General features: G+C 39.4%; 1 pseudogene; it reads right to left on the bottom strand.

The window, feature by feature from the left end:
- Positions 1–455: 455 nt before the first annotated feature.
- LOC139005921 (transketolase-like protein 1) lies at positions 456–2,909 on the bottom strand (annotated as a pseudogene).
- Positions 2,910–27,319: the final 24,410 nt, after the last annotated feature.

The raw sequence follows: 27,319 nt of genomic DNA, 5'->3' as shown, positions 1-27,319 counted from the left end.
AGGGGTGATATAATTCCAGGGCATCTGTAGTTACATGGTACCCAGGAAGCTGCAGGCAGGATGTCAGCACATAAATTCTCAACCTGGGACAACAGTACATACAGCAAGGCACTATAGTGCTGCATAACCCAGGTAGTTGCAGTCTACAGTTCACATCTTCTTTACTTAGGAGGAAAATACCCACATTTAAGAAACTGCAACCCTATGTTGATCCCCAACCCAGATATCTATAGTCTCATCATAAAACTTTATGTGGTTGTTTTGTTAGCTCTTCTGTCACTTAAAATCTTATAACCTACTTTAATTACTTAAAGATGAGAGTTATACTTATATATGTAGTTATGACTTAACTGGAAGGTAGTTAACTTGCTTTGCTTTCAAGAACAACAAAGAACACACATTATAGATTTAAATGATGGTTTAACAGGCATAAATGTAGAGATGTCAACAATATTTTAGTTTGTTAACATACATTTCATGGCCACTATAATGTGTTTGGCACTAATTCCAAACATATTCAGGAGTTCACTAGACTTCCCACTTGGAGGAACTCCTTGCACTGCCAGCCCATGGACCAGAATGCCAGGCTCCATAGAAGCAGGTGAACAGACCTCCCCGATGCCATCTTCTGGGTGGTGATCCCCTATTGTGATATTTGGCCATCTGTGCATTTTTGCATTAGAGATGATGATGTCAGCATCCAGGGATTTAATGGTAAACAGGTTGATGGATATTTTGTTTGGAAAGATCATCAACAATTGCTAAGACTTTATGCAGAGTAACTGCAATAACTGGCCTTATTGTTGACACTCTGGCTAATGACTTTGGCCTGTCAAATCTCAAAACTTTCTTGTGGGGTGTATATAACCTCCGTTTTGGGTCCATTGGTCTGAATGTAGCATATCCCGTTGGTATTGGCCACCAGGACCACAGCATGCTCTGTCAGTCTGCATCACTTGATAGAAAATGGTGCAGTTGGGAACTGCTCAGAACATGACCAAATCCTCCAGGACCATCACTAATGGATAGCCCGCAGTGGGACCCAATAATGTGGATGTTGGTATGAGAGATGGTTCCAACCCAGACCCGATCAAATGCTCGGGTTAAAAAGGCAGCGAAGGTGCTAAACAATGGTCCCACCACAGATGGCATTCACCACGTTAACCACTTTTTGCTTGGCAATAAAACATTTGATGAGGCATTCCTGGTGCTCCTTTTTTTAAAATTTTGTTTTATTGCTTAAAGTATTATAAAGAGTAGTACATATGTCTCCTTTTTTTGCCCCTTGACCTTCCCCCAGCCTCCCCTACCCTCCAGTGTCTTGTGTCCATTGGTTATGCTTATATGCATGCATACAAGTCCTTCGGTTGATCTCTTACCCCCCCCCCCCCCAATCCTCCCCGGCCTTCCCACTGTAGTTTGACAGTCTGTTCGATGCTGCTCTGCCTCTGTATCTATTTTTGTTCATCAGTCTATAATGGTCTTTATTAGACATAAATGAGTGAGATCATGTGGTATTTTTATTTCATTGACTGGTTTATTACACTTAGCATAATGCTCTCCAGTTCCATCCATGCTGTTGCAAATGGTAAGAATTCCTTCTTTTTTACAGCAGCATAGTATTCCATTGTGTAGATGTACCACCGTTTTTTAATCCACTCATCTGCTGATGGGCACTTAGGCTGTTTCCAAATCTTAGCTATGGTGAATTGTGCTGCTATGAACAAAGGAGTGCATATATCCTTTCTGATTGGTGTTTCTGGCTTCTTGGGATATATTCCTAGAAGTCGGATCACTGGGTCAAATGGGAGTTCCATTTTTAACCCTGGTGCTCCTTCTTGAATATCTTGGAGAAGGTGAAGTTCTTGGTGTCACTGTCCAGCACAATGACTCTATCATTTGCATGGCCCAGCTTAGCCAGAGCCAAACCACATGCTTTGTGAGTAGCTACCTTGTCACCGACTTCCAAGCAGGCAGAGAGGTCATCTCTATGTCTGTGATGTTGATTTTAGGTGAGTCTTCAACAGGGGGCTTTGGTTCAAGCTGTCTGTAGCTCTCTATCTGGCTCTCAATTAGTTTGATAATTGCATCTGCTCTTTCTGATGTCATTGGCTTTCCATGCCAATTTTCTGCACCCTTGAGGCTTGGAGTGCCCTGGCCCTTGAAGGTCTTGGCAACTACAGCAGTGGGCTTGTTTTTCACTTGAGTTGCTTGTCAGAAAACCATACACAGCGCCTCCACATCAGGGCCATCCATCACTTAAGTACAGTGGGGCCTTGACTTACGAGTTTAATTCGTTCTGTGACGGAGCTCGTAACTCAAATTACTCGTATGTCAAATCATAAAGTGAACGAGTGAGACACATGATGCTGGGCTGATGTTGTGGCATTCACTGTGACTTTCGCTGCGCCAACTAGCGGTGGGGTATCTGAAGCTGGCTCGTAACCCGAATTTTAGCTCGCAACTCAAAGCAAAAAAATCGGCCGAGAGATGGCTCGTATCTCAAAAAACTCGTTAGTCGAGACACTTGTAAGTCAAGGCCCCGCTGTATTCCCAAAGGCTTCACAGCGCTTCTGATGGATGTCTATGCAGTTCTCGACAGGCAAGACACCACTGTGGAAGATGGCCATGAGATCATCCAGATTGTAGTGAGAACTGAAAGCCAGTGCCTCCCAGATGGAGTTTTCCCAAGACTCTCCATCTACCAAGAGACAGAACACCCATAGCTAGCACTGTCAAAGTATCTGCCATTATATACCATGCTGCACGCAGTCCCCAATCCTGGTCCTTACCATCCAAATTGCCACATCAACAAACAGGAGTAGCCAGCAAAGGATGCATTGACCGTTTTTCAGGTTCTCTCGGTCCTCCTGTCTCTATTTCATGATGTGGCAGGACAGCACGGACATGATCTGAGCAGCACTGCTGCACGATGTGGGTGACTGGAACTCGAGGCCACTTGGTCCTGATGGAGTTGGATGTGCAGGCCAGGCCCCAAAACACCTGCACAGCATCTGCATAGGGTTTGTCTTCCTCAGCCATGGCTATGCTCACCTCAGTGTGGGTCATCACTGCTACCCTGTCAGAGTCTGAAGAGAAAATGTGAATCTTTTTGAAGCACAGATCCCTTTAATACCATGGAATCTGCTGAGTGATATGGCAGGGCTGCTTGCACTGGTGCCTAGACCTGCTGCAGAGCCAGACTTTTATAAACTCTGTCACCTGGTAAAAGGATTGAAACAATATCCTGAATACACTTGATAGAGGTCTTTCAGGCTCCATTCTCATTAGCACCAGCCTCCCTTCAGTCAATGGGTTCCAGATCTGAGAATTGACTCGGGTCTGGAAAGTAGGCCAGTTACTGTGACTTGTATTGTGGCAGCTGCCCTTAGCTTCCTGACCATCCATTCTAGATGTTTTTATTTTATAAATTGATACCTTTATTGACTGCCTATCTATTTTGCCTCTAGAAACATGGAGTTCTTAATCTTTCTATGGATTGGGTCCCTGGATGCCACATCAATTTTGCAACTCATTGCAATAATTGCACACACTTTGCTTCTGACAGTTATGTTCTGTCACTGGCGTCTATGTGTCTGGATCCTGCCATCCCTATTAAGGAACCCAGTTCTGTAACAGTGTCTCCTCCAGTCAACCCTGGAATACCGAAGACCACACCACTGAAATTCTCAGTGATCATTACCCTCCTGACAATGCATTCCTTATCACTTTGGTAAATGGTGGGTTCTCTGGACACAGTGAGCTGGTGGGTTTTCCATCCCTATAATACTGAAGTGCATACCCACCCCTATGAGCTATTTGATATCTTTTTCCAGTCAGCTGTGGCAGTTGTGGCATTTCCACTTCACTTAGTGTGGGCAGTTGATTTCTTCAAGCTTCCAAGAGTCATCTTCACACCTGAGGTCCTTACTAGGGTGATAAAATCTTTTTTGTTTGTTTGTTTGATTTTGTTATTCCTCACCTGAGGATATTTTTCCTTCCATTGATTTTCTTTTTTTTTTTAGAGCAAGTGGAAGGGAGGGGGAGAGAGAGAAACATCATGTGAGAGAGACACACAGATTGATTGCCTCCCACATGCACCCTTAACAGGGCCAGGGATCATCCCTTGACCGGAATCCAACCTGGGACCCTTCAGTCTGTAGGCCAGCTCTCTATCCACTGAGCCAAACCCACCAGGGCCTAGGGTGATAAATCTTTATCCTGGAAGAGTGTTACCATTATCAATAACTCTCCCCAATCCAAATTTAGTCAATCTACTTTGTGATGGTACTCCTATGTTTGAGTTGAATTTTTCCCATTTATGTGCAAAAAAAAATTGTAATAAAATGCCAATTCTTTTTTATAGAGATGAACTTTGACTCCTTGATTTTTTAAAATTGTTTCATGTAATAATCGCATTATCTGGAATTCTCTTCCAAACCCCATTTTTAAAAGTGGGAAGAAGAGTAGCAAATACTATCTATTGAGCACTTATGTACACAGTTGTGATTTCACAAGGGCGCCAACACATCTAAGGGGGTGTGGTTCACATTGTAGACATCATTATTTGCATATTTATTAAGAAAATTTTCCAGCAGATGGCAGTAAAGTGTCTTGCTCAAACAAAAATAGAATATTACAACTTCTACCAAATGGAAGTAGTGTCTTAAGGACTGTATACCTTTATCTATGTACATAAATATTTCATATAGACTAGTGGTGGCACTGCTTACTATGTGTCAGGGCCTATGCTCACTCACCCTTGCTTAATCCTCAGGATCCAATGAAATGGGTGCTATTAATAACTAGGCAAAAGCTACTGAGTCAGGTTGTAGTAATTTTGAGATTCCAATGTCTCTAACTCTAGAGTCTGTCCTCTTGCACTAAGTGATGATATTTCAGAAAACTAGGGCCTGGGGATTTAAGGAGACTTGTTGCCTGTTCTACTGTGTGTAGTCCTGGGTGCCATTAAGGACTAAAGAGCAGGACACATATCACTCATCCCAGAAAAAGGTCATACTTGAATTAGCAAAGAAAAAAATGGGAGAATGATGACATTCTCTTTGGCATTATAATTACATTTGTATGATTTAAACTATATATGCTACAGAAATTTAAAAAACAGAGAACCCAATATAGATTATAATAGTTCTCAAAGAATTGAAATTTTTATATCAAAAATACATTAGTACAATTAGTAATGCATAATGTTTATTCAAATATTTTAATAAGACTGCATTACCACAAATTCTATATGCATGTGAAAAGCTTTTTAAAATGTATATCTATATCAAATCATCTTGCAGATGATAGATTATTCGTATAACATTCTTAATCTAATGCTGTAAAACTGATAAGCCATAAATAGCACTCAGTTTAAAATCTTTATAGCAAATACTAGTCAATAATTGATAAAAGCAAGCCATTTATACATATTTTATATAAATCCCTATTTTATCATTGAGGAGACCCTAAACCTACTAAAAAAAAAGTGAAAACTCCATCTTCTGTGAAACAAACTGCTACAACTTTTGCTTTTTATTTTAAAATAATAGATATAGCATGAATACACTTTTCTAAAAAATTTTCTATCTGAGCAAAGTCTCAAAGAAGAACTTGAGATTATATTAACTTGCTAATGACAATTATTTTCTAGGTTGTGAGATTTGGAGTGCTGATTTTGCTTTTTTATTTATCCTTTCATATATCCTAATTTTTTTTAAAAAAAGTACTGATTTTTATAAACAATAAAACTCATCATTCTTTAAAGCAATTATCAGTGAATATGTGTCTAACTTTATGGCCTACCAAGACCTCTTAAAAACAAAAGTATTTATATTATTAGAAAAATAATTTTATAGACAAATCAAATTTTGAAAGTCCAAAGTGCTTTAAACAGCTGGTAAATGCAATAGTTATAGTTAAGGCTGTCATTTGATCTGTTTAATCTCTGAAACAGAATAGCTACAAATCAATATTTTCTAAACAGTGAATTTTGTGGCCACATAAGCCAGAGTATACACAAGCCACAAAATTTGCTAGCACCTAGCTTAATCAAAGGGCTGGCAATTTGAAAATACAACACATAAATCCTTCATTCTTTCAAGGTCAGTTTCTAAACTTGACATCTTGGGTTGGAGATAGCTTCACCCAGGAATTTAAGGTCAGGGTTTATGAACTTAAGGAAAGGGCTGACGATTTGAAAACATAACAGACAAATCCTTCATTCTTTCAAGGTTAGTTTTTAAACTTGATATCTTGGATGGGAGATGGCCTCACCCAGGAATTTAAGGTCAGGGTTTATGTTAAGCAGAACCTCAAATCAAGTTTAGAAACAAGCAAATCTTTAATCCTTTTGTTAAACAGGTAGTGTGAGAGGGAAAGGTTAGCAAAACAGGTCAACCTCCTGTAAATATAAGGTTGTCATTTGTTTTTTATACTAAATGAAATATGCCTGATTTGTGCTCAGAGTCTTGTGCATATTTCACTCCGTGTCCAGGCAAATGTGTTTATATTAGAAAACTCCATGAGGGCAGGAAATGTAGCTTTTCTTTATCGTAAATCATCTGGTATAAACTCCGCTTATCTAAGAGTATGGGGCCTTGTCTGCCAATTGCTTGATCTTTGCTCCAAATGTGTAATCTGTCTTTGACTGTCATTGCCTATATTGGCTTACACAGAATGAGACAGTTTACAAAATTGTTATATGCACCATTGCAGATTATTTTCACTCGCATCTTATTAGTAAGCTGAGCGAGTATTATCGCCCTTACTACTTAACAAATATGACTAGAACCCAGATTTTCAACATCTCTTTCAGGCACCACTGATAGGTATTTATTTCCACACCAGGAGAACTGAATGAATAATGGTCAACCAATGATAAGATTCAACCAATTCTATTCCTGAAGTCCTAAATATAAATTGTTCAGCTAAATGAGATATCCTAATAATAGCTGAATTTTAAATAAACTGCAGGGGGAGGAGGAACAGTGGGGATAAGGGTTGGTCTGCCCAGAGAATTGGAATCGTCAAAATTCAAATTGAGTTAAAATATCAAAGAATGTCATCAATGAGAGACACTATTTTTGCTCTAGCACAAATAAAAAAGAAAAAGTCTCATAATAGAGTGTTATGTGCTTTAAGTGTTTTTTGTTAGGAAGCATTTCATAGTATAAATTTTCCAAATTGCATATGATTGACTTGTAGCACCCATCCATACATTATTAAATATTTATTACTTTCTTAGTTTAATTCTCTTTGATAAGTATGAAATGATGTGTGAAATGAAAACCTTCAAGTACAACATACAATGGCAAGAAATACATAATAGCAAATTCACTAATCCCATAACATTAGAGGAGGTTTTATAGTATATAGACCAGTTTATTCATTACCAATGTGGTTATCTAAGAAAAAAATTTCTTAATGTAAAAAAGATGAAAACTACTTTTATTTTCTCAAATTCTTTTTGTTGTTGTTGTTAATCCTCACCCGAGGATATTTTTCCATTGACTTTTAGGGAGAGTGGAAGAGAGAGGAAAAGACAGAAACATCGATGTGAGAGAAACACACCACTTGGTTGCCTCCTGCACATGCCTGAACCAGAGCCCAGGTCGGGGAAAAGCCTGCAACCAAGGTACGTGCCCTTGACCGGAATCAAACCCAGGACCCTTTGGTCTGTAGGCCAACGCTCTATCCACTGAACCAAACCAGCTAGGGCTATTTTCTCAGTTTCTTAAAAGGCTCATAAGGCAAGCAGGCAGACAGGAAAGAGGAACAAATGCTACAAAATTGGGGATAAAAATTAAAATTTTCTATGCAATAAGTCAAATTATTGCAAGGAAACAAAATAGGTATAAAGAGATATTAAAAAATCAACTGCAAGCAATCCTTGGCTGACATAAGAAAAAAGAAATGAACAATCTTGGATATAATGATGTTTAAAAGATGCAAAAAGCTATGCACTGTGAAGAAATGATGACAGAGATGGAGCTAGAAAATACCAAAAAGAAATGGATAGGTTCCTTTTGAGAAGGAATAAAAAGAGTCTGAGAAGAAAACCTGAAAACCAGCCAGATTGGAAATACTGTGGCCTAAGTGCTCCCAAGTTATCATCCACTCCTTTCCAGTCTTCTAGGGGAGATCACTGTAAAGACTGCCCCTTTAGATAAAAAGACACACATATGCCAACCAACCAAGATTCCTAAATCTCATCACATATTCCCTGAGGTGAGAAGCACACTCGACAGGGAAAATGAAAGGGAAAATTCTAATGCTGTTTTTACTGAAATTTTTATTGAAACCCCCTGTCATCCCATTTTAGCTCCCTAAGTAAAGAAGATGCATGTAAAATCTAAGCCTGATGGCGTTCTTTCCCAATTTTGTCTTAAATCTCTGAAAACATTACTTTTTAAACTTGGGAAAGTGAAGCTAGGACAAAGGAATACTGATTACCCATTTTGCGTGCCTGCTTTCTTGTTTATTCATGAGCAGAGCTAGACTAAGAAACCTTTCTATGAAAATGGAAAGCATGTCTGCAGTAGCATAATTCTTAATGTTGACCTTCTATCCTCTCCAGCCAGGAAAGATAAGAAACAGTTTAGGGAGCGTAAGAAAAGAGCTTAGAAAACTTGGGATGAAAAGGAGTTTCCTAAGTTCTTAAGGTCATCTATGACAGGTTATTCACAGAGTCTATGTGTTCACTTAATGCATTTATTTCACCAACATTAGAATCTCTGAACTTCTGTCATCAGTTTCCTCTTTCAACAATTTCCCTTCTATAACCTGCTGTGGAATTTGCAAGGCCAGTTTTCCTTGCCTATGCCTATGAAGAATTGGTCAAAATAACTACGAAATTTTTAATACCATCTTCTTATGTACCTAGTTGGAGGGGTGTGTGTGTGTGTGTGTGTGGTTTTTAATAGAATAATAACAAATGCCTTAAAATCCTTTAATGTCTTTTTAAATCTACCTTTAGAGTAAATTCTGTGTAAATTACTATGAACAGCTTCTCATATATTTAAGCCACTAATTTTTAAAGTATTACATAAATTTAGGAAATATTATCTAAATATATTTCACATTGAATAAATTTAGAATGTACTTACTTTAAATATTTAGAAAGAACTTTATTTATCAACAGTTATTCATAACTATTTTTGCTGTGAATTCGAGTATAAAAACGTAATTTTGCTTAGTTGGTAAGTGGTTGATAGCTGTTCACACTCTGCAAAAGTGTATCCAAATATCCAGGTGAAAAATACCTGAAAAATGGAATTTTTTATTAGATACTGGATAAAAGATTCAACCCAGTAAGCACAAAAGATTCAATATAAAGTATTTTATCTGAAATAATTCTATGAATGAAACCTCTGAATAATTATGCTCCAATAATGTTTTGTAGACAAGGTTAGTGACTATCAAGAAAAAGAACAAACAAAAAAAAGAAAAAGAAAAAGAACAGCCCTAACTGGTTTGGCCCAGTGGATAGAGCATTGGCTTGCGGACTGAAGGGTCCCAGGTTTGATTCTGGTCAAGGGCATGTACCTTGGTTGCGGGCACATCCCTAGTGGGAGGTGTGCAGGAGGCAGCTGATCAATGTTTCTCTCTCATCGATGTTTCTAACTCTCTATCCCTCTCCCTTCCTCTCTGTAAAAAATCAATAAAATATTTTAAAAAAAGAAAAAGAACAAAAACTCACAAGACTGCTAGATAAATAACAAAACACTTAAGGGCTATCAATGCAGTGACAAAGAATGGATATTTTCAAAGCAAGACACTTGGATCCAGTGATAGTATTTCATTAAAATGACTTTGTTTTTATTTATATTTATTTTTATTTAAAAAATTTTAATCCTCACTCAAGGACATGCTTTTATTGATTTGAAAGAAAGAAGAGAGAGAGATACATCCCTGACTATAATTAAATCCGATACCTTTTGGTATATAGGACAATGCTCCAATCAACTGAACCACACCAACCCAACTAGGGTGAAAGCGACTTTGTTTTTATTATGTCAAGTGACTAATGTTGCTTTAAATGAACATAGCTAATAGATTTTTTCATAAGTTGGATAACACACTAATCAACTTCTGATTGTTTTAGAGATTATTTTCAACATATGTTTTAATCAGGTATAACCACCCATAAAAACAAAAATTTCTGGAAGCATACTTCATATTAAAGAACTATTTCATGTAAGGTTTACAAATATTCCATCATACAAACCTAGGAAATTAATTGATTTCATTTTTCTTGGGCATCTATAAATTTATATAGAACATTTTATGAAACATTTAGTATAAAAATATTAAATATATTGATCCATACATTGTGGGAGGGCGCCGCTGGGAAGCGACCTGAGAGGATAGAGCCGTGCTGAGGTCCTCAGAGAACATTGTCTGTGGACAAGAACGTGCTTCTCCGGCTCAGGGTGCATGGCCATGAGCAACCACAGGACCGGCAGGATGTCGCTGCCCGAGCAATCCATTCCACCTGAGCAGCGTAGGGCAAGCGGGCCATGTACTTATCTGCCCCACCTGCCCTGCGAGCTGCCCCTCCCCAGGCGAGGTATCGGTGAGGAGGAAAGGATGCCAGTCACACGGGTGAAGCCCAAGTCCAGGGCGGCAGTGACGTTCGGGGACCTGGCCATCTACTTCTCCCAGGAGGAGTGGGAGAAACTGAGCCCACGCAGAGAGGTCTGTACAAGGACGTCATGTTGGAGAACTACCAGACCCTGGTCTCTCTCAGACTGTCCTGTCGGAAGCCAAATGTGATCGCCTTGTTGGAGAAAGGGAAAGCACCCTGAATGGAGAGATTCGTGAGAAGACACTGTGGCCTGGGAGGCTGCAAGGACAACAGACGTGTTCAGGTGGGCATGGAGGCATGTCCCTCAGCAGAAAATGTCTGAAGAGCAATGTACCTCTAAAGCTGAAAGAAGGCTGCCTCGGCAATGGAATTTATCTGAAGAGCAACTATTGGCACAATGTAGATCTGCAGCCGAAAGAAGACTGCGTTATCCACAGAAAATGTCTGAAGGGCAACGTGCCTCTGAAGTTGAAAAAAGGCGGCATCGGGGACAGAATGTATCTAAAGGGGAACTGTTGGCACAATGTACTTCATTAAAAATGAGGCTGCATGTGCAATCGTTTCTCAAAAAAACGAGCAGGTTCAAAAATTAAATGAAGAAATTTTGGATATTCTTGATGGAGATTTTCACTCATATTTGAGTGATGCTTCCATTGATTCAACAGATGATGCTGAAAAGGAAAATTTTCCCATCGAATTTTTTAATAGTATTACTCCTTCGGGAATGTCGTATCATAAATTAAAATTGAAAGTGGGTGCAATCATCATGCTACTGAGAAATCTTAATAGTAAATAGGTCTTTGTAATGGTCCTTGATTTATTATCAAAAGATTGTGACCTAACATAATTGAAGCAGAAGTATTAACAGGATCTTCGGAAGGAGAGGTTGGTCTGATTCCAATAATTGGTTTGTCCCCATCTGACACTGGCCTCCCATTTAAATTAATTCGACAACAGTTTCCCGTGATGCCAGCATTTGCGATGACTATTAATAAATCACAAGAACAAACTCTAGACAGACTAGGAATATTCCTACCTGAACCCGTTTTCGCACATGGTCAGTTATATGTTGCTTTCTCTTGAGTTCAAAGAGCGTGTGACGTTAAGTTAAAGTTCTAAATACTTCAGCACAAGGGAAATTAGTCAAGCACCCTGAAAGTGTTTTCACTCTTAATGTGGTGGTATACAGGGAAATATGAGAATAAGTTTAATCAATTTATCAGTTATTGTTTGTATCAGTGTTATTTTTCTATCACATTTTTGTCGTTTTTAGATCATGTTTTTGTTTTCATATCATGTTATTGTTTTTATATCATGTCTTGTTATATCATGTTATTGTTTATTAATAAATTTATATATTATTTTCAAAAAATTCATTGTGGGATACTTTATATACCATAGAAAGAATTTACATGCATATAAAAATATGTCAAATAAAATTTGCAGGCATTCTTGAATATAATAAATGACTAAAAAATCTAAATCATAATTTAAAAAGTTCTAAAACACTTAAAATAAATAAGCCTCCTAAGGAGTTTTCTCCAGATAAAACTTTATGTTCAAGACTTGCTTTGTCCTTTGTTAGTTATCTTTATCGTCAGATGCTTGACTTAAAAACTCATAATTCAGAGTATACTAATTTCTTCCACAATTTGTCAAGTTACAGTGGACGAAATAGAGCTATATTTTCTCAATAGTGCGCTTTTATAGGTAGCCATAGTTAAACAGATACATACAAACATAAAACACTACCTTAAAGAATGCTTTTTCTTTAAAGGCCTCCTACTCTGGAAAAAATTGTCCTTCAACAGTAGATCTCTTCAAAGTATTCATATACTGAGGAAATTCACAACTGCTTCTCTCTCTGTCTGAGTCACAACTTTTTAAAAAATATATATTTCTTTATTGATTTCAGAGAGGAAGGGAGAAGGGGAGAGAGATGGAAACATCAATGATGAAAATCATTGATCGGCTGCCTCCTGCACTCCCCCTACTGGGGATCAAGCCCGCAACCCAGGCATGTGCCCTTGGCTGAAATCGAACCCAGGACCCCTCAGTCCGCAGGATGACACTCTATCCACTGAGCCAAGTTGGCTAGGGCAGTCACAACATTCAAAGTAGGCTTCACCTTCCTAGGCCTTGGTATGTCAGATGCAAGATAGGTATTTTTAATGTAAATAGCAAGAAATAGATTAAAAAATAAAACCCAAACTTTAAAATTTTTTGCTGCTAGCCCTGTCTGGTTTGGCTTAGTGGATAGAGCATCGGCCTGTGGACTGAAAGGTCCCAGGTTCGATTCCAGTCAAGGGCATGTACCTTGATTGCGGGCACAGCCCCAGTGGGGGGTGTGCAGGAGGCAGCTGATCGATGTTTCTCTCTCATCGATGTTTCTAACTCTCTATCCCTCTCCCTTCCTCTCTGTAAAAAATCAATAAAAAATATATTTAAAAAATTTTGCTGCTATATGGTAGCTGCTACCCTCTTAGTCTTTATTAAAAAAATCAAAATGAACCTCCAAAAAAGAACAGGAAATTCCTTTTCTCTGCCCGTCAACCACTGCTATCCCCATTTATGGCCTTTATAAATATAAGTGAATTAATTTTACCCTAGACCCATGCAGAATTTGGGTTATTATACAGTTACCATCTCAGAAATGTGCAGAATGGAAGACTGTATGCATGCCTCTCTCCCCAAATTAGATGATTCCTAAAAGCATCTTCACTTCCCCTGTTCAGGCAGAGATCCAGAAGACAAAAGAGTTTCAAAAATATCTCTGGCTGTGGTGTGGACAAGGAATAGAACTTAAATATTCTAACATCTAGTCCTGAGTCTCTTCCCTCTCACCAACTATCTTTATTAGAAATTGTTTGTTTGTTTGTTTGTTTGTTTGTTTGTTTACTAGAGGCCCAATGCACAAAATTCATGCAAGGGGCTCAGCCCTTGTAGCCGCAGTGGCTTGCCTCGGCCCTCACAGCCCTGGCTTTGTCCAGAAGGTCATCCGGAAGGACGTCCAGAAGGTCGTTTGGCTGTCTGTTCTAATTAGCATATTATGCTTTTATTACTATAGATTTATTTATTTTTAGAGAGAGACAGGAAGGGGAGAGAGAAAGAAAGAGGAACATTGATTTATTGTTCCATTTATTTATGCATTCATTGGTTGATTCTTGTATGTGCCCTCAAGGATTGAACTTGAAACCTTGGCATATCAGGATGACGCTCTAACCAACTGAGCTACTTGGCAAAGGCCTTTTAGAAATTTTTAAAAATTACTAAAATTGAAAGACAATATGAAGTAAATATTTAAGCTAATAAGAGCAGAGAGAATATAACCATTGACAATCTGTTTTATAAAGTATAATTCTAAAATAGTCACCAGCCAAAACTGGTTTGGCTCAGTGGATAGAGCGTCGGCCTGCGGACCGAAAGGTCCCAGGTTCGATTCCGGTCAAGGGCATGTACCTGGGTTGCGGGCACATCCCCAGTGGGAGATGTGCAGGAGGCGGCTGATCGATGTTTCTCTCTCATCGATGTTTCTGACTCTCTATCTCTCTCCCTTCCTCTCTGTAAAAAATCAATAAAATATATTTAAAATAAATAAATAAATAAATAAATAAAATAGTCACCAAGTGATTGTTGAAAATTATATGTTTGCAAAAATAAACCATTTTAAGATTATATTTGTTTCTTTTCAGAGACAAATTTTTCAAAGATTTCTATAAAACACCCCTTTTTTATAACCTAATGCTTTAAAAAATATATATCAAAAATTTGAAAAAGTTAGCTAACCAAAGTTCTTCATGATAATTAGCCAATTTTAAAACTAAAATCCCAGATCACAGAATGTTAGAACTTAAAAATTTACAATGGTATTTTAACAAAGCACCATATTAGATTCTAACATGAGAATTTATTTCCCCTTATATTCTGTAAAATAATCCTAGAAAGGAGTAGAAAGATGACTTCTATTTGAGAAAGTTATTTACAATTGGTTAATTTTAATAGGGCATTCTACTTGGGGACGCTTTTTGAAAAGTTTGCCTTTTTTTCTTCATTTTTCTATCCTTTTGTTTTTTCTGGAAAATTGTATTTAAAGTTATTTTAAAGTTACATAAAATGCCATTCTTCCTAAAGGGATGTGTAAAACGTGTAAAAATTAACTTCATTTTCTTGAGAAAAGATTTTCATATTTTCTTTATTTTGTGGTTTAGTATATCATTATATTTATAAATTATATATAGTGGATATATATTTTATGATGTACTGTTTCTTTGGTACATTTTATATGTATTAATATTTTCAAAGCTAACTTATTAGGACTCTTTTGATCAAGGAGTTCTCATAAATCTTCCAAAAGTGATTAAACATATCTTTGGAAAGAATCTACTTTCAGAATATATGTAAACAGAAAACAAATTTCAATCTTAAAGAAAACTATCTTTGTGTTTTTAAAATAAATGTTACCATACGTATTAAAAACTACTGACATCTAATAGGAGGAATAGTTTATATGTTATAACATAAGTTTTTAAATTGGAATTTATATTCTCTAGTCTTAATTAGAGAAAGTAAGAAATAAGTGCAGAATTAGAAAAATACGGCCTTTAATTTTACATGTGTTGTGGGCATTTTTAACATATTTATTTTGGATTTAGTGGTATGGTCCTCTTTTAGGCTTACAATGTCTGAGGCTTAAGTTTAATGTTCTTCAAATCAACCTCATTTTAAAGAATTAATCTTGAAAGTAACTTCCTGCTCCATTACTATGAAGCACCTGCATATCATTGACATCATTTATTTTATTTTTTCAAATATAGGTGGTAACTTTCTTTTTTGAGACTCAACATATCTCTTTTTTATTTGTAATACTCCCATTAATATAAGTGTAAGCTTAGTAATATATGCAGGGAACTATGAAAATCAGAATCTGCAGGCCCTTTCTAAATCAGGTTCACATTAAAGATTAGTTTAATTTGAACTCTGTGTTTGGGTGTTTTTTAGTAAAGCATGTATTATATTAGTACAGAAATGTCTCAAATGCCATTCCAGTTTAACTTGGAAATGTGTGTGTCAATCAAAACATTGTTTAACTTGATGGGGAAAGGGATCAAGAGCAGAGGTTAAGGTATATAGTGGTCTCATGTAATATTTCAAAGTCCACATTTTGCCAGAGTGGACATAAAATCTAGATTTGAAAGCAGAAAAACCCCAGTATAATTTTGCACTTTTCTAAGTCTTTTTTCCCATCTTACTATTTCCTCTGGGCAGCAGTTGTTCATGCTGGTGATGTATTCTTGTAGAAGAGACCCAGGTTCTGTTTTTGTCTCTTGAGCCTTTTTATTTAAGTACACCACTTGTTACAAACAGTCACAGAGCTTTGAAAAGTGAAATATTAAAATGTCAGCTTTGCTTTTTCAAGTTGGATTGTTACTGATGAAAAGCAATAAAATATCTGAGGAAATGTAAGAGAGAATGTATGTCCACTATACCTGTAACATAATAAGCCTAAATTTGTTGATCATCAGAAGATTGTCATTTTAGAAATGTGTTAAGTTTTTATGTTGTGTAGATGGAATAAGGGAATGAACATGAGAAAAGGCAATGGAGATCCATTCATAGACATAAAACATAAAGTAGTGTCCCTCCTTTGCTGACATCCTTCAACATCTTTCCACTACTCACAAAATTAAAGGTATACTTCTTTAAAAAGGCCCAGAAGGCGTTCTGTGGCCCAGCAGCTAAATACCTCTCCAGCTTCCTTTCCCACCAATCTCTATCCCAGATTTTGTTCAATAACCTCAAAGGGTACATACCAAGCCATTTCTTGCCTTTACCCATGCTGTTTCCTCTGCTGGAATGCCTTTCCATGCACCTCTCCCCAATTTGCATGGGTAACTCTTGCTTATCCTTTAAGATTCAGCTCAGGTGTTACCTCCTTTAAAAAACTTTCTCTGGGACACCCCTACCCTCTTATCCCAGGATGAGTTAGGTACCTTTCTTCTCACATAACATTCTGTTAAACCCCATGCACTTACCACATAATTATCTGTCTATATGCCTGTCACATATAAATGTCATGAAGGCAGAAACTAGTTTTATTCATTCATTTATTTCTCCGGTGCCTGCTGCATAATAGATGCTCAATTAATGTTCAACAAATAAATGAACATACTAAAGAGTAAGCAGAAAAAAGAAACTGAGTAGATGCTCAAGAGATAGAGGAAAAATTTGACAAGTAAGGAATCAACAAATCCAAGAGAAGATTTTAAGAAGCAACCAATGAGAACTAAAGCAAGTCACTGGATTTGACAATGGATGTTTGCGTGTGGAGAGGAAAGAGCTAGTGCAGATGAAGAAGTTAATTATGCATGACAACAGCTGACCAGACAAGAAAGGTCCTGGAAAGGGGGTTCTCAATGTGGGGACTCCCACTCTCTTCCTTGGTCCTCACAATTATTCCCTCTACAGAAACACCCCTTCTTTCCCATCATACTCTTTCTTCAAAACCAGCTATTTTCACTTGTACTTCCTCCACTGAAGCCTTCCCAGAATACCTCAGACTGCATTCACGTATTCCTTCCTTTTGAAAATGTTTATTATGAAGTCTCGCACCCTGAAGTATTTTTTAAATGTTTCTTCTGGTCTCCCCAGCTAGGTTTTAAAGTTCCTTGAAGAAGAACGTTGTCTTATTCTTTTTTGTCTCTCTTTCAAACCTTTATAGGTACATGTAGGCACTTAACAAATACATAAAAGTACAAAAGTACCAGGCTAATAGAATGTTAATACACATCACCTGGAAAATAAAAGATTGCGCTAATTTTAAAAAATGTAATACAGATATATCAGTTTTAAATCTTATTTTGGGAAACCTCCCTCTGGGCGCCAGCGCAGCGGCGAGACCGCGCCATCTCAGGCAGCGTTTACCAGCATCCAGAGATCGGCTACTAACCCGGAGGCAACGATTCGCAAACAGCGCGACTGCAAGAGCCAAGGGAAGACCTGCACCCCTCCACGGAAAGATTCAAGCAACAGCGGCCTCCTGATCACCACACGCTCTGCCTGGGGAACAGTTGCTGCGTCTGAAGCCTCCCTCCACCAGCCAGAAGAGCCACCACAACTGTGAACAGCACCCATCAGAGGCCCTGCTATCAACAGAGGAGCCGCTGCTACCACAACCGCCCAAGGAGCAACCACAGACCGAGGAGCCACTGCCACCCAGGGAGCAGCCACTGCCACCCAGGGTCCAGCCACTGAACGATTCAACAACTAGTAATGTCAGTGAGATCAAACATGGGTAGACAAAGAAACCCCCAAAGGAAAGAAAAGGAGGACTCGCCAGAAAAGCAGCTAAGTGAGACAGAGATATGCAACATGACGGAAAAAGAATTCAGAATAAGGTTCCTAGAGTACATGCACCGGATGTTCAAGAAGCAAGAAGAAACAGATGAAAAAATCAACTACGTATGCAAGAAGCTAGAAGAAACAGATGAAAAAATCAACAACTTAAGTAAGTCCCAAGAAGAAATGAAGAGCGACTTAGCTGCAATAAAAAACACCATTGAAAGTATCAATAGTAGACTGGGAGAAGCGGAGGACCGAATCAGTGAATTAGAAGACAAGGAAGCAAAACACACTCAAACTGTACTGCAAATGGAGAAAAAAATTAAAAGACAGGAGGAGAGCCTAAGGGAACTTTGGGACAACATGAAACGAAGCAACATACGAATAATAGGGGTGCCAGAACAACAGAAAGATGAACATGGATTAGAAAACCTATTCGAAGAAATAATATCAGAAAACTTCCCTGAGGTGGGGAAGAAAAAAGTCACACAAGCCCAGAGAGTCCCAAACAAGGTGAACCCGAAAAGACCCACACCAAGACACATCATAATTACCATGGCAAATGTTCAGGATAAAGAGAGAATCTTACAGGCTGCAAGAGAGAGACGGAAAGTAACATACAAGGGATCTCCCATTAGATTATCAAATGATTTCTCAACAGAAACACATCAGGCCAGAAAAGAATGGACGGAAATCTACAAAGTGATGCAAAGCAAAGGACTGAATCCAAGAATACTCTATCCAGCAAGGCTATCATTCAAAATTGAAGGGGAAATAAGAAGCTTCACAGACAAAAAAGGGCTAAGGGAGTTTATCACCACCAAGCCAGCCATGCAAGAAATGCTAAAGGGACTGGTGTAAAAGAAGAAATATCAAGCTCAGAAAGAAAACAGCCACACACACACACAAAAAAGAAATGGCTACAAACAAGTACCTTTCAATAATAACTTTAAATGTAAATGGACTAAATGCTCCAAATAAAAGACATCCAGTGGCTGAATGGATAAAAAAACATGACCCATACATCTGCTGTCTACAAGAGACCCACCTCATTGGAAAGGACTCACACAGACTGAAAGTGAAGGGATGGAAAAATATCTTTCACGCAAATGGAAAGGAAAAGAAAGCTGGGGTAGCAATACTTATATCTGACAAAATACATCTCAAAGTGAAGGCCATAACCAGAGATAAGGAAGGCCACTTCATAATACTAAAGGGATCAATACAACAAGAAGACATAACCCTGGTAAACATATATGCACCCAATGCAGGAGCACCCACATACATAAGAAAACTTCTGGAAGATATCAGGGGAGATATCGACAATAACACAATCATAGTAGGGGACTTTAATACACCATTGACATCACTGGATAAATCCGCTAGACAAACAATCAGCAAAAAAACAGCAATCCTAAATGACTCACTAGATCAGATGGACTTAATTGACATCTTCAGAACACTACACCCCACAGCTGCGGAATATACATTCCTCTCAGGTGCTCATGGGACATATTCAAAAATAGACCACATATTGGGCCACAAGCAAAGTCTCCACAAATTCAAGAAGATTGAGATCATAAAAAGCATCTTCTCAGACCACGATGGCATAATGTTAGAAATAAACTACAATAAAAACAACCCAAAATACTCAAACACTTGGAAGCTGAATAGCATGTTATTAAATATTGATTGGGTTACCGATGACATCAAAGAAGAAATTAAAAACATCCTGGACACTAATGACAATGAAAACACAACAATCCAAAACCTCTGGGACACAATGAAAGCAGTCCTGAGAGGGAAGTTTATAGCTCTACAGGCCTATCTCAAAAAACAAGAAAAAATGGTAGTTAATCATCTAACTCTACAACTCAAAGAATTAGAAAGAGAGCAACAAGAAAACCCCAGAGTGAGCAGAAGGAAGGAGATAATAAAGATTAGAGCAGAAATCAATGACATAGAGACCAAAAAAACAATACAGAAAATCAATGAAACCAAGAGCTGGTTCTTTGAAAGGATAAACAAGATTGACAAACCCCTCGCCAGGCTCACCAAGAAGCAAAGAGAAAGGTCCCAAATAAACCAAATCAGAAATGATAGAGGCGAAATAACAACAGACCCCACAGAAATACAAATGATTGTTAAACAATACTACGGGCAACTCTACTCCAACAAACTAGACAACCTGGAGGAAATGGACAAATTCCTAGAAAAATACAACATTCCAAAACTCAATCAGGAAGAATCTAAAAACCTCAATAGGCCAATAACTATGGAAGAAATTGAAGCAGTCATCAGAAAGCTTCCAGCAAACAAAAGCCCAGGGCCAGACGGCTTCACAGGGGAGTTCTACCAAACATTCAAGGAAGAACTAAAACCTACCCTCCTCAGACTACTACAAAAAATTCAAGAGGAAGGAACACTTCCAAGCTCATTCTATGAAGCCAGCATCACCCTAATACCAAAACCAGGTAAAGACATCACAATGAAAGAGGATTACAGGCCAATATCCCTCATGAACATAGATGCCAAAATCCTCAACAAAATCTTAGCAAATCGGATCCAGCAGTACATCAGAAGGATCATACACCATGACCAAGTAGGATTTATCCCAGAGATGCAAGGATGGTACAACATCCGTAAATCAATAAATGTGATACATCACATAAACAAATTGAAAGAAAAAAACCACATGGTCATATCAATTGATGCAGAAAAAGCATTCGACAAAATCCAACACCCATTTTTGATAAAAACTCTCAGAAAGGTGGGAATAGAAGGATCATACCTCAACATAATAAAAGCCATATATGACAGGCCCACAGCCAACATCATACTCAATGGACAAAAACTAACACCATTTCCCCTAAGAACAGGAACAAGACAGGGATGCCCACTCTCACCACTCCTGTTCAACATAGTACTGGAAGTATTAGCCATTGCAATTAGGCAAGAAGAAGAAATAAAAGGCATCCAAATTGGAAAAGAGGAAGTAAAACTGTCCTTATTTGCAGATGACATGATATTATACATACAAAACCCTAGAGACTCCATCAAAAAGCTACTAGACTTAATACATGAATTTGGCAATGTAGCAGGATACAAAATTAACCCCAAGAAATCTGAGGCATTTCTATACACCAAGAGTGAACTTTCAGAAAGAGAGATTAGAAAAACAATCCCATTTACCATCGCACCAAAAAAATTAAGATACCTAGGAATAAACTTAACTAAAGAGGTTAAAGACCTCTACTCAGAAAACTACAGGACATTGAAAAAAGAGATAGAGGAAGACATAAACAGATGGAAGAACATACCATGTTCTTGGATTGGTAGAATCAACATCATTAAAATGTCCATACTACCCAAAGCAATCTATAAATTCAACGCACTTCCCATTAAAATACCAATGCCCTTCTTCAAAGATCTAGAACGAACTCTCCAAAAATTCATCTGGAATAAAAAAAGACCCCGAATAGCTGCAGCGATCCTGAGAAAGAACAAAGTAGGTGGGATCTCAATGCCAGATATCAAACTGTATTACAAAGCCACTGTTCTCAAAACTGCCTGGTACTGGCACAAGAACAGACATATAGACCAGTGGAATAGAATAGAGAGTCCAGAAATTAGCCCGAACCAATATGCTCAATTAATTTTTGACAAAGGAGGCAAGAACATACAATGGAGCCAAGATAGTCTCTTCAATAAATGGTGTTGGGAAAATTGGACAGATATATGCAAGAAAATGAAACTAGACCACCAACTTACACCATACACAAGAATAAACTCAAAATGGATAAAGGACTTAAATGTACGACAGGAATCCATAAAAATTCTAGAAGAATACAAAGGCAACAAAATCTCAGACTTATGCCAAAACAATTTCTTCACTGATACAGCTCCTAGGGCAGTTGAAACTAAAGAGAAACTGAACAAATGGGACTACATCAAAATAAAAAGCTTCTGCACAGCAAAAGAAACCATCAACAAAACAACAAGAAAACCTACTGCGTGGGAAAACATATTTGCCAACGTCATATCTGATAAGGGCTTAATCTCCAAAATTTATAGGGAACTCATACAACTTAACAAAAAGAAGATAAACAATCCAATCAAAAAATGGGCAAAGGATCTAAATAGACACCTTTCAAAAGAGGACATTCAGAAAGCCAAGAGACATATGAAAACATGCTCAAAGTCACTAATCATCCGAGAGATGCAAATCAAAACAACAATGAGGTACCATCTCACACCTGTCAGAATGGCCACCATCAACAAATCAACAAACGACAAGTGCTGGAGAGGATGTGGAGAAAAAGGAACACTTGTGCACTGCTGGTGGGAATGCAGACTGGTGCAGCCACTATGGAAGGCAGTATGGAGGTTCCTCAAAAAATTGGAAATGGAACTCCCATTTGACCCTGTGATCCCACTACTAGGAATATATCCCAAGAAACCAGAAACACCAATCAGAAAGGATATATGTAACCAGATGTTCATAGCAGCACAATTCACCATAGCTAAGATCTGGAAACAGCCTAAGTGCCCATCAGTAGATGAATGGATTAGAAAACTGTGGTACATCTACACGATGGAATACTATGCTGCTGTTAAAAAGAAGGAACTCCTACCATTTGCAACATCATGGATGGAACTGGAGAGCATTATGCTAAGTGAAACAAGCCAGTCAATGAAGGAAAAATACCACATGATCTCACTCATTCATGGATAATAAAGACCATTACAAACTTTTGAACAATAATAGATACAGAGGCAGAGCTGCCTCAAACTGATTGTCAAACTGCAGTGGGAAGGCCAGAGAGAGTTGGGGGGCAGGAGGGAGGGGAGTAAGAGTTCAACCGAAGGACTTGTATGCATGCATATAAGCATAACTAATGGACATAAGACACTGGGGGGTAAGGGAGGGTAGGGGTTTGTCAAGGGCGGGGGGGAAAAAAGGACACTTATGTAATACCCTTTGTAATACTGTAAGCGAAAAATAAAAAAAATAATAATAAAAAAAAAAAAGAATATAAAAAAAAATAAAAAAAAATAAATAAATCTTATTTTGGTCTGAAGAGTTTTCATGCCTCTTATGTCTGTCCCCAGCCACATTAAATTACTATCTTTTTACCTCCTGCCTTGCTTTCCCATCTTTTTCTAGTGCTCTAGTATCCTTAGATTAAGAAAACACAAAATTCTGCCTGAAGCAAATATTCCCAAAAACATATTTATAGGAGTACATAATATAAGGTACTGTATTTATCTTGGCTATCTAACCTTCCACAAATCTTACTGATTTATTTTTATTTTCTTTAGTGTCTGATTTTTTAACTCTTAATTTGGGTAAGTGTTCATTTTTATAGCAAATTCAATAAAACTAAAATGTTAAACTATAAAATGAAACTTTCAAAAATAATGTCATTTTCCAGAGTTGATGACTCTGTCTATAGATGACCCCTGCCCCCTTCGCTAGTTAGTTCCTTACTTAGAACTGGGGTGAGAGAGTTTAATTATTTTCTTTGTATGTTCTTTTGAAGGAGGAAGACAGAACATAGGTGTTTGATACATAGAATTGTTTCCTAAGGTAGCTTCAGCTACCTATTTAGGGCAACTTGAGTTTGGCTCTGGTTTTTCTATGAACTACAATGGCATCTACAGTTCTATATTCATTCATTTTTCTGTCATTTCAAAAAAACTGACTGTCCACACTGATCAAAGCTGTTGTAGCCCTGGCCAGTGTTGCTTAATGGTTAGAGTGTTGACCTGGGCACTAAAGGGTCATGGGTTCAATACCTGGTCAAGGGTATGTACTTAGGTTGCAGGTTCAATCCCTGGCCCCAGCTGGGGTGTGTACAGGAAATGACCAATTGATGTGTCTCTCTCACATTGGTGTTTCTCTCTCCCCCTTCCTTTCCCTCGTTCCACTCTCCCTAAAAAGAATTCAATAGAAAAAACATCTTTGGGAGAGAGACAAAATGGCAGTGGAATAGATGGTCATGTCCTGAGCCTTTTCCTGGAGCAGATAGAATGAGCAACTAAATAGAATAACATCCACCCTGAATTGGCAAAGCAGACACAGCTAGTGAGACAATTCGCAGCCAGGAAGGGCAGAGGACGCCTGGAGAATAGTAAAATCAGGGATCTGGGCTTGAGAGAACTGTGAGACCTCTGAGCCCAGAGGGTCAGAGGGAAACCGCATGTTACCGAGACCGCGTCCCTTGGGACAGGCAGAGTGTCTGACTGTGGAAAGAAGGTCTACAGGACTGTTGGCAGCAAGGGGTTCTAGATCTGGGTCCACAGCCAAGAGAGACTGAGCCCAGAGAGACCATGCCAGGAGGAGAGGGGCTCACACTGGTGCAGCTCTTTCCCCTCTTTTTGGTCTTTGCTTTTGTTCAATGAACTTAGTTCAAATACAGACACTCACCAGGGGCTGAGGTGCATATGGAGGTGCAGACTTGTGGAGTCTGGGGAGAGGCCGGGAGAGGAGAGGGTTGGGAAGAAGTGGCCGCAAGTCTGGTACTGAGTCATACCTAAAGTGCCAGACCTAGGAAGCCATTTTCTCCTGAAGAGATAGCCCCTCCCTGCTGTCTCCAGGCAACCAATATAGCCACACAGAGACTACACCCCAAGTGATACAAAGGATACAAAAAAAAATCTGAATAGTCCCTCAGAACCCACAGGGACTTGCCTAAAGAGAGGCCTTCAGTCCCAGCAACAGGAAACTGAGAAGCAGCAGACACTACAGAAGAGTGGGATCTTAAACCAGCCCTCATTTTTATTTTTATTTTATTATTATTTTGTTATCTCTTTTTTCTTTTTTCTATATTTTCCATTTTTTCATTGGTTTCTTTATTTTCTATTTCTTTTTGCATTATTTTTTCATCATTCTAATTTTTTAATTTTATCCTACTTTTTAAAATTATTTATTTATTATTATTATTTTTTCTTCTCTTTCTTCTTATCCACTCATCCTCTTTCTGCTTCCTCTATACTTAACTGAGGTCCTCCTCATATTCATCCAATTCCTTAACCTTACTTTCTGTACATAAGATTCTGCCCCCACCCTCTTTACTGGGTATTTGGTGTTTGTATGTTTGGTTTATCTGTTTGTTCTCTGGTGTTTTCTCCCCATATATATATTTTTAGCTTTTACTTCCTTTTTCTTCTTTTCCTTTTCTCTCATACTATTTTTTCTCTCTTTGATATCATTTGTGCTCTCTTTTCTTTCTCCTAATTCTCTTTTCTCTGGTGGTCACTTATATTGGGGTTATTGGAGTCGTGAGTACAGTCGTGTTTTGTTCCCTTTGTGTCATGTCTTGTTGAGGTGAATTTTATCCTGTTTGGCCAATGTGGTAGAGAGCGAGCCACATAACCTGACACCCAGAGAGGAAACTCCATCCATGAATGGGTCAATAACACTCCAGACCCAACTACAGAGGCAGAGAGAATGCGGCAGTGAGGGAGAGAGCATGAGTGAATGAGGGAGCAAAAGAGGAGTATGTGGACGTGTGGGGTGTGAGTGTGTGTGTGTGAGTGAGGCACAGTTAGATCCCTCAGGACCTTTAGGTGCAGACTGACAGGGCTCGCCTAACCAGGCAGCCTCTGCTACTGTTGCAAACAGTACCAGGGCAGCCGGCTCTTCCACAGAGACTTCGCCTTTTTGAAGGGGAGAGCTGCTGTTACTGGGAGCCCAGTCTCACCTCCACCCAGGGTGCTCTCAGATAACACCTGGGACTTTACAGCCACCCCCGCCAGAGACTTGCTGCCTCGGCTGTGGTCTCATGGTCACCGAGACTCCGGCCACCCTGGGCATGGGCTCCTGTGAGTTCCAAAATGCGCTCTGCATTGGCTGGCCCAATGCTTTAGCCCAGGGCACCATGAACACATGAGCAGCCTGCCCCCATCTGAGGAGCAGCAGCCCTGGAGCAGCCCGCCCCAGTCCAAGGAGCAGCAGGTTCATGTGGCCTGCCCACATCTGAGGAGCAGCAGAGCACCCCTGCCCGAGGAGCAGCAGCTGCACGAGCAGCCCACCTCATCCAAGGAGCAGCAGCCGCATGCAGCCCGTACCTGTCCGAGGAGCAGCAGTCCTGTGAGCAGCCCGTCCCCACTGGAGGAGCCTGCCCCTGTCCGAGGAGCAGCAGCCTCACACACAGCCCACTCCCGTCAGAGGAGAGGCAGCCCCGCACGACCTGCCCCTGTCCAAGGAGCAGTTGCCCCGTGAGCAGCCTGCCCTTGTCCAAAGAGCAGCAGCCACATGAGCAGCCTGCCCCCATCTGAGGAGCAGCAGCCCCGTGAGCAGCCGGCCCCAGTGCCCCAGTGCAAGGAGTGGAAGCCCTGCACAGCCCGCCCCCTTACGAGGAGAGGCAGCCTCACGTGGCCTGCCCCCATCCAAGGAGCAGCAGCCCTGCTAGTAGCCTGCACCAGTCTAAGGAGTGGCAGACCCGCACAGCCCACCCCCATCCAAGGAGCAGCCCACCTACATCCAAGGCACAGCAGCCATGCACAGCCTGCCCTCATCCAAAGAGCAGTAGCCTCATGAGCAGCTCGCCCCTGTCAGAGGAACAGCAACTGTGTGAGCAGCCTGCCCCTGCCAGTCAGAGGAGCCACCATTGCTGCAAGCAGCACCCACCAGAGGAGCCACCACTAACTGAGGAGCAGCTGCTGCCATGACTGCCCAAGGAGCAGCCGCTGCCTGAGGAGCTGCTGCCGCCCAAGGAGCAGCCCCTGCATGACTCAACACCTAGATCTTTCAGTGAGAGCAAAAATGGGGAGACAAAGAAACACCCAAAGGAAAGAAAAGTTGAAATTTACCAGAAAGGCAGCTTAGTGAAACAGAGGCATGCACTATGTCAGAAGAATTCAGAATAAGGGTCATACAGTTCACAAACCAGATGGATGAAAAAAAATCAACAACTTATGTAAGAATCAAAAAGAAATAAAGAGTGATATAGCTGCAATAAAAAACACCATGGAAAGTTTCAACAGTAGACTAGGAGAAGCAGAGGACCGAATTAGCGAATTAGAAGACAGGGAAACAAAACACACCCAAACTGAACAGCAATTGGAGAAAAAAATTAAAAGACAGGAGGAGAGCCCAAGGGAGCTATGGGACAACATGAAACGAAACAACATATGAACAATAGGGGTGCCAGAATGACAGGAAGAGGAATAAGTGTTAGAAAACCTATATGAATAAATAATGTCAGAAACCTTCCCTGATGTGGGAGAAAAAAAAATCACACAAGCACAGAGAGTCCCAAACAAGGTGAACCCGAAAAGACCCACACCAAGACACATCATAATTATTATGGCAAACGTTCAGGACAAAGAGAGAATCTTAAAGGCTGCAAGAGAGAGACAGAAAGTTACATACAAAGGATCTCC

Source organism: Myotis yumanensis, unplaced genomic scaffold (genome assembly GCF_028538775.1).
Source record: "Myotis yumanensis isolate MYYU_CA2020_CCGP unplaced genomic scaffold, mMyoYum1.0.hap1 SCAF_1, whole genome shotgun sequence".
NCBI classification, from domain to species: domain Eukaryota; kingdom Metazoa; phylum Chordata; class Mammalia; order Chiroptera; family Vespertilionidae; genus Myotis; species Myotis yumanensis.
This window is presented reverse-complemented; position numbering and strand designations above follow the sequence as displayed.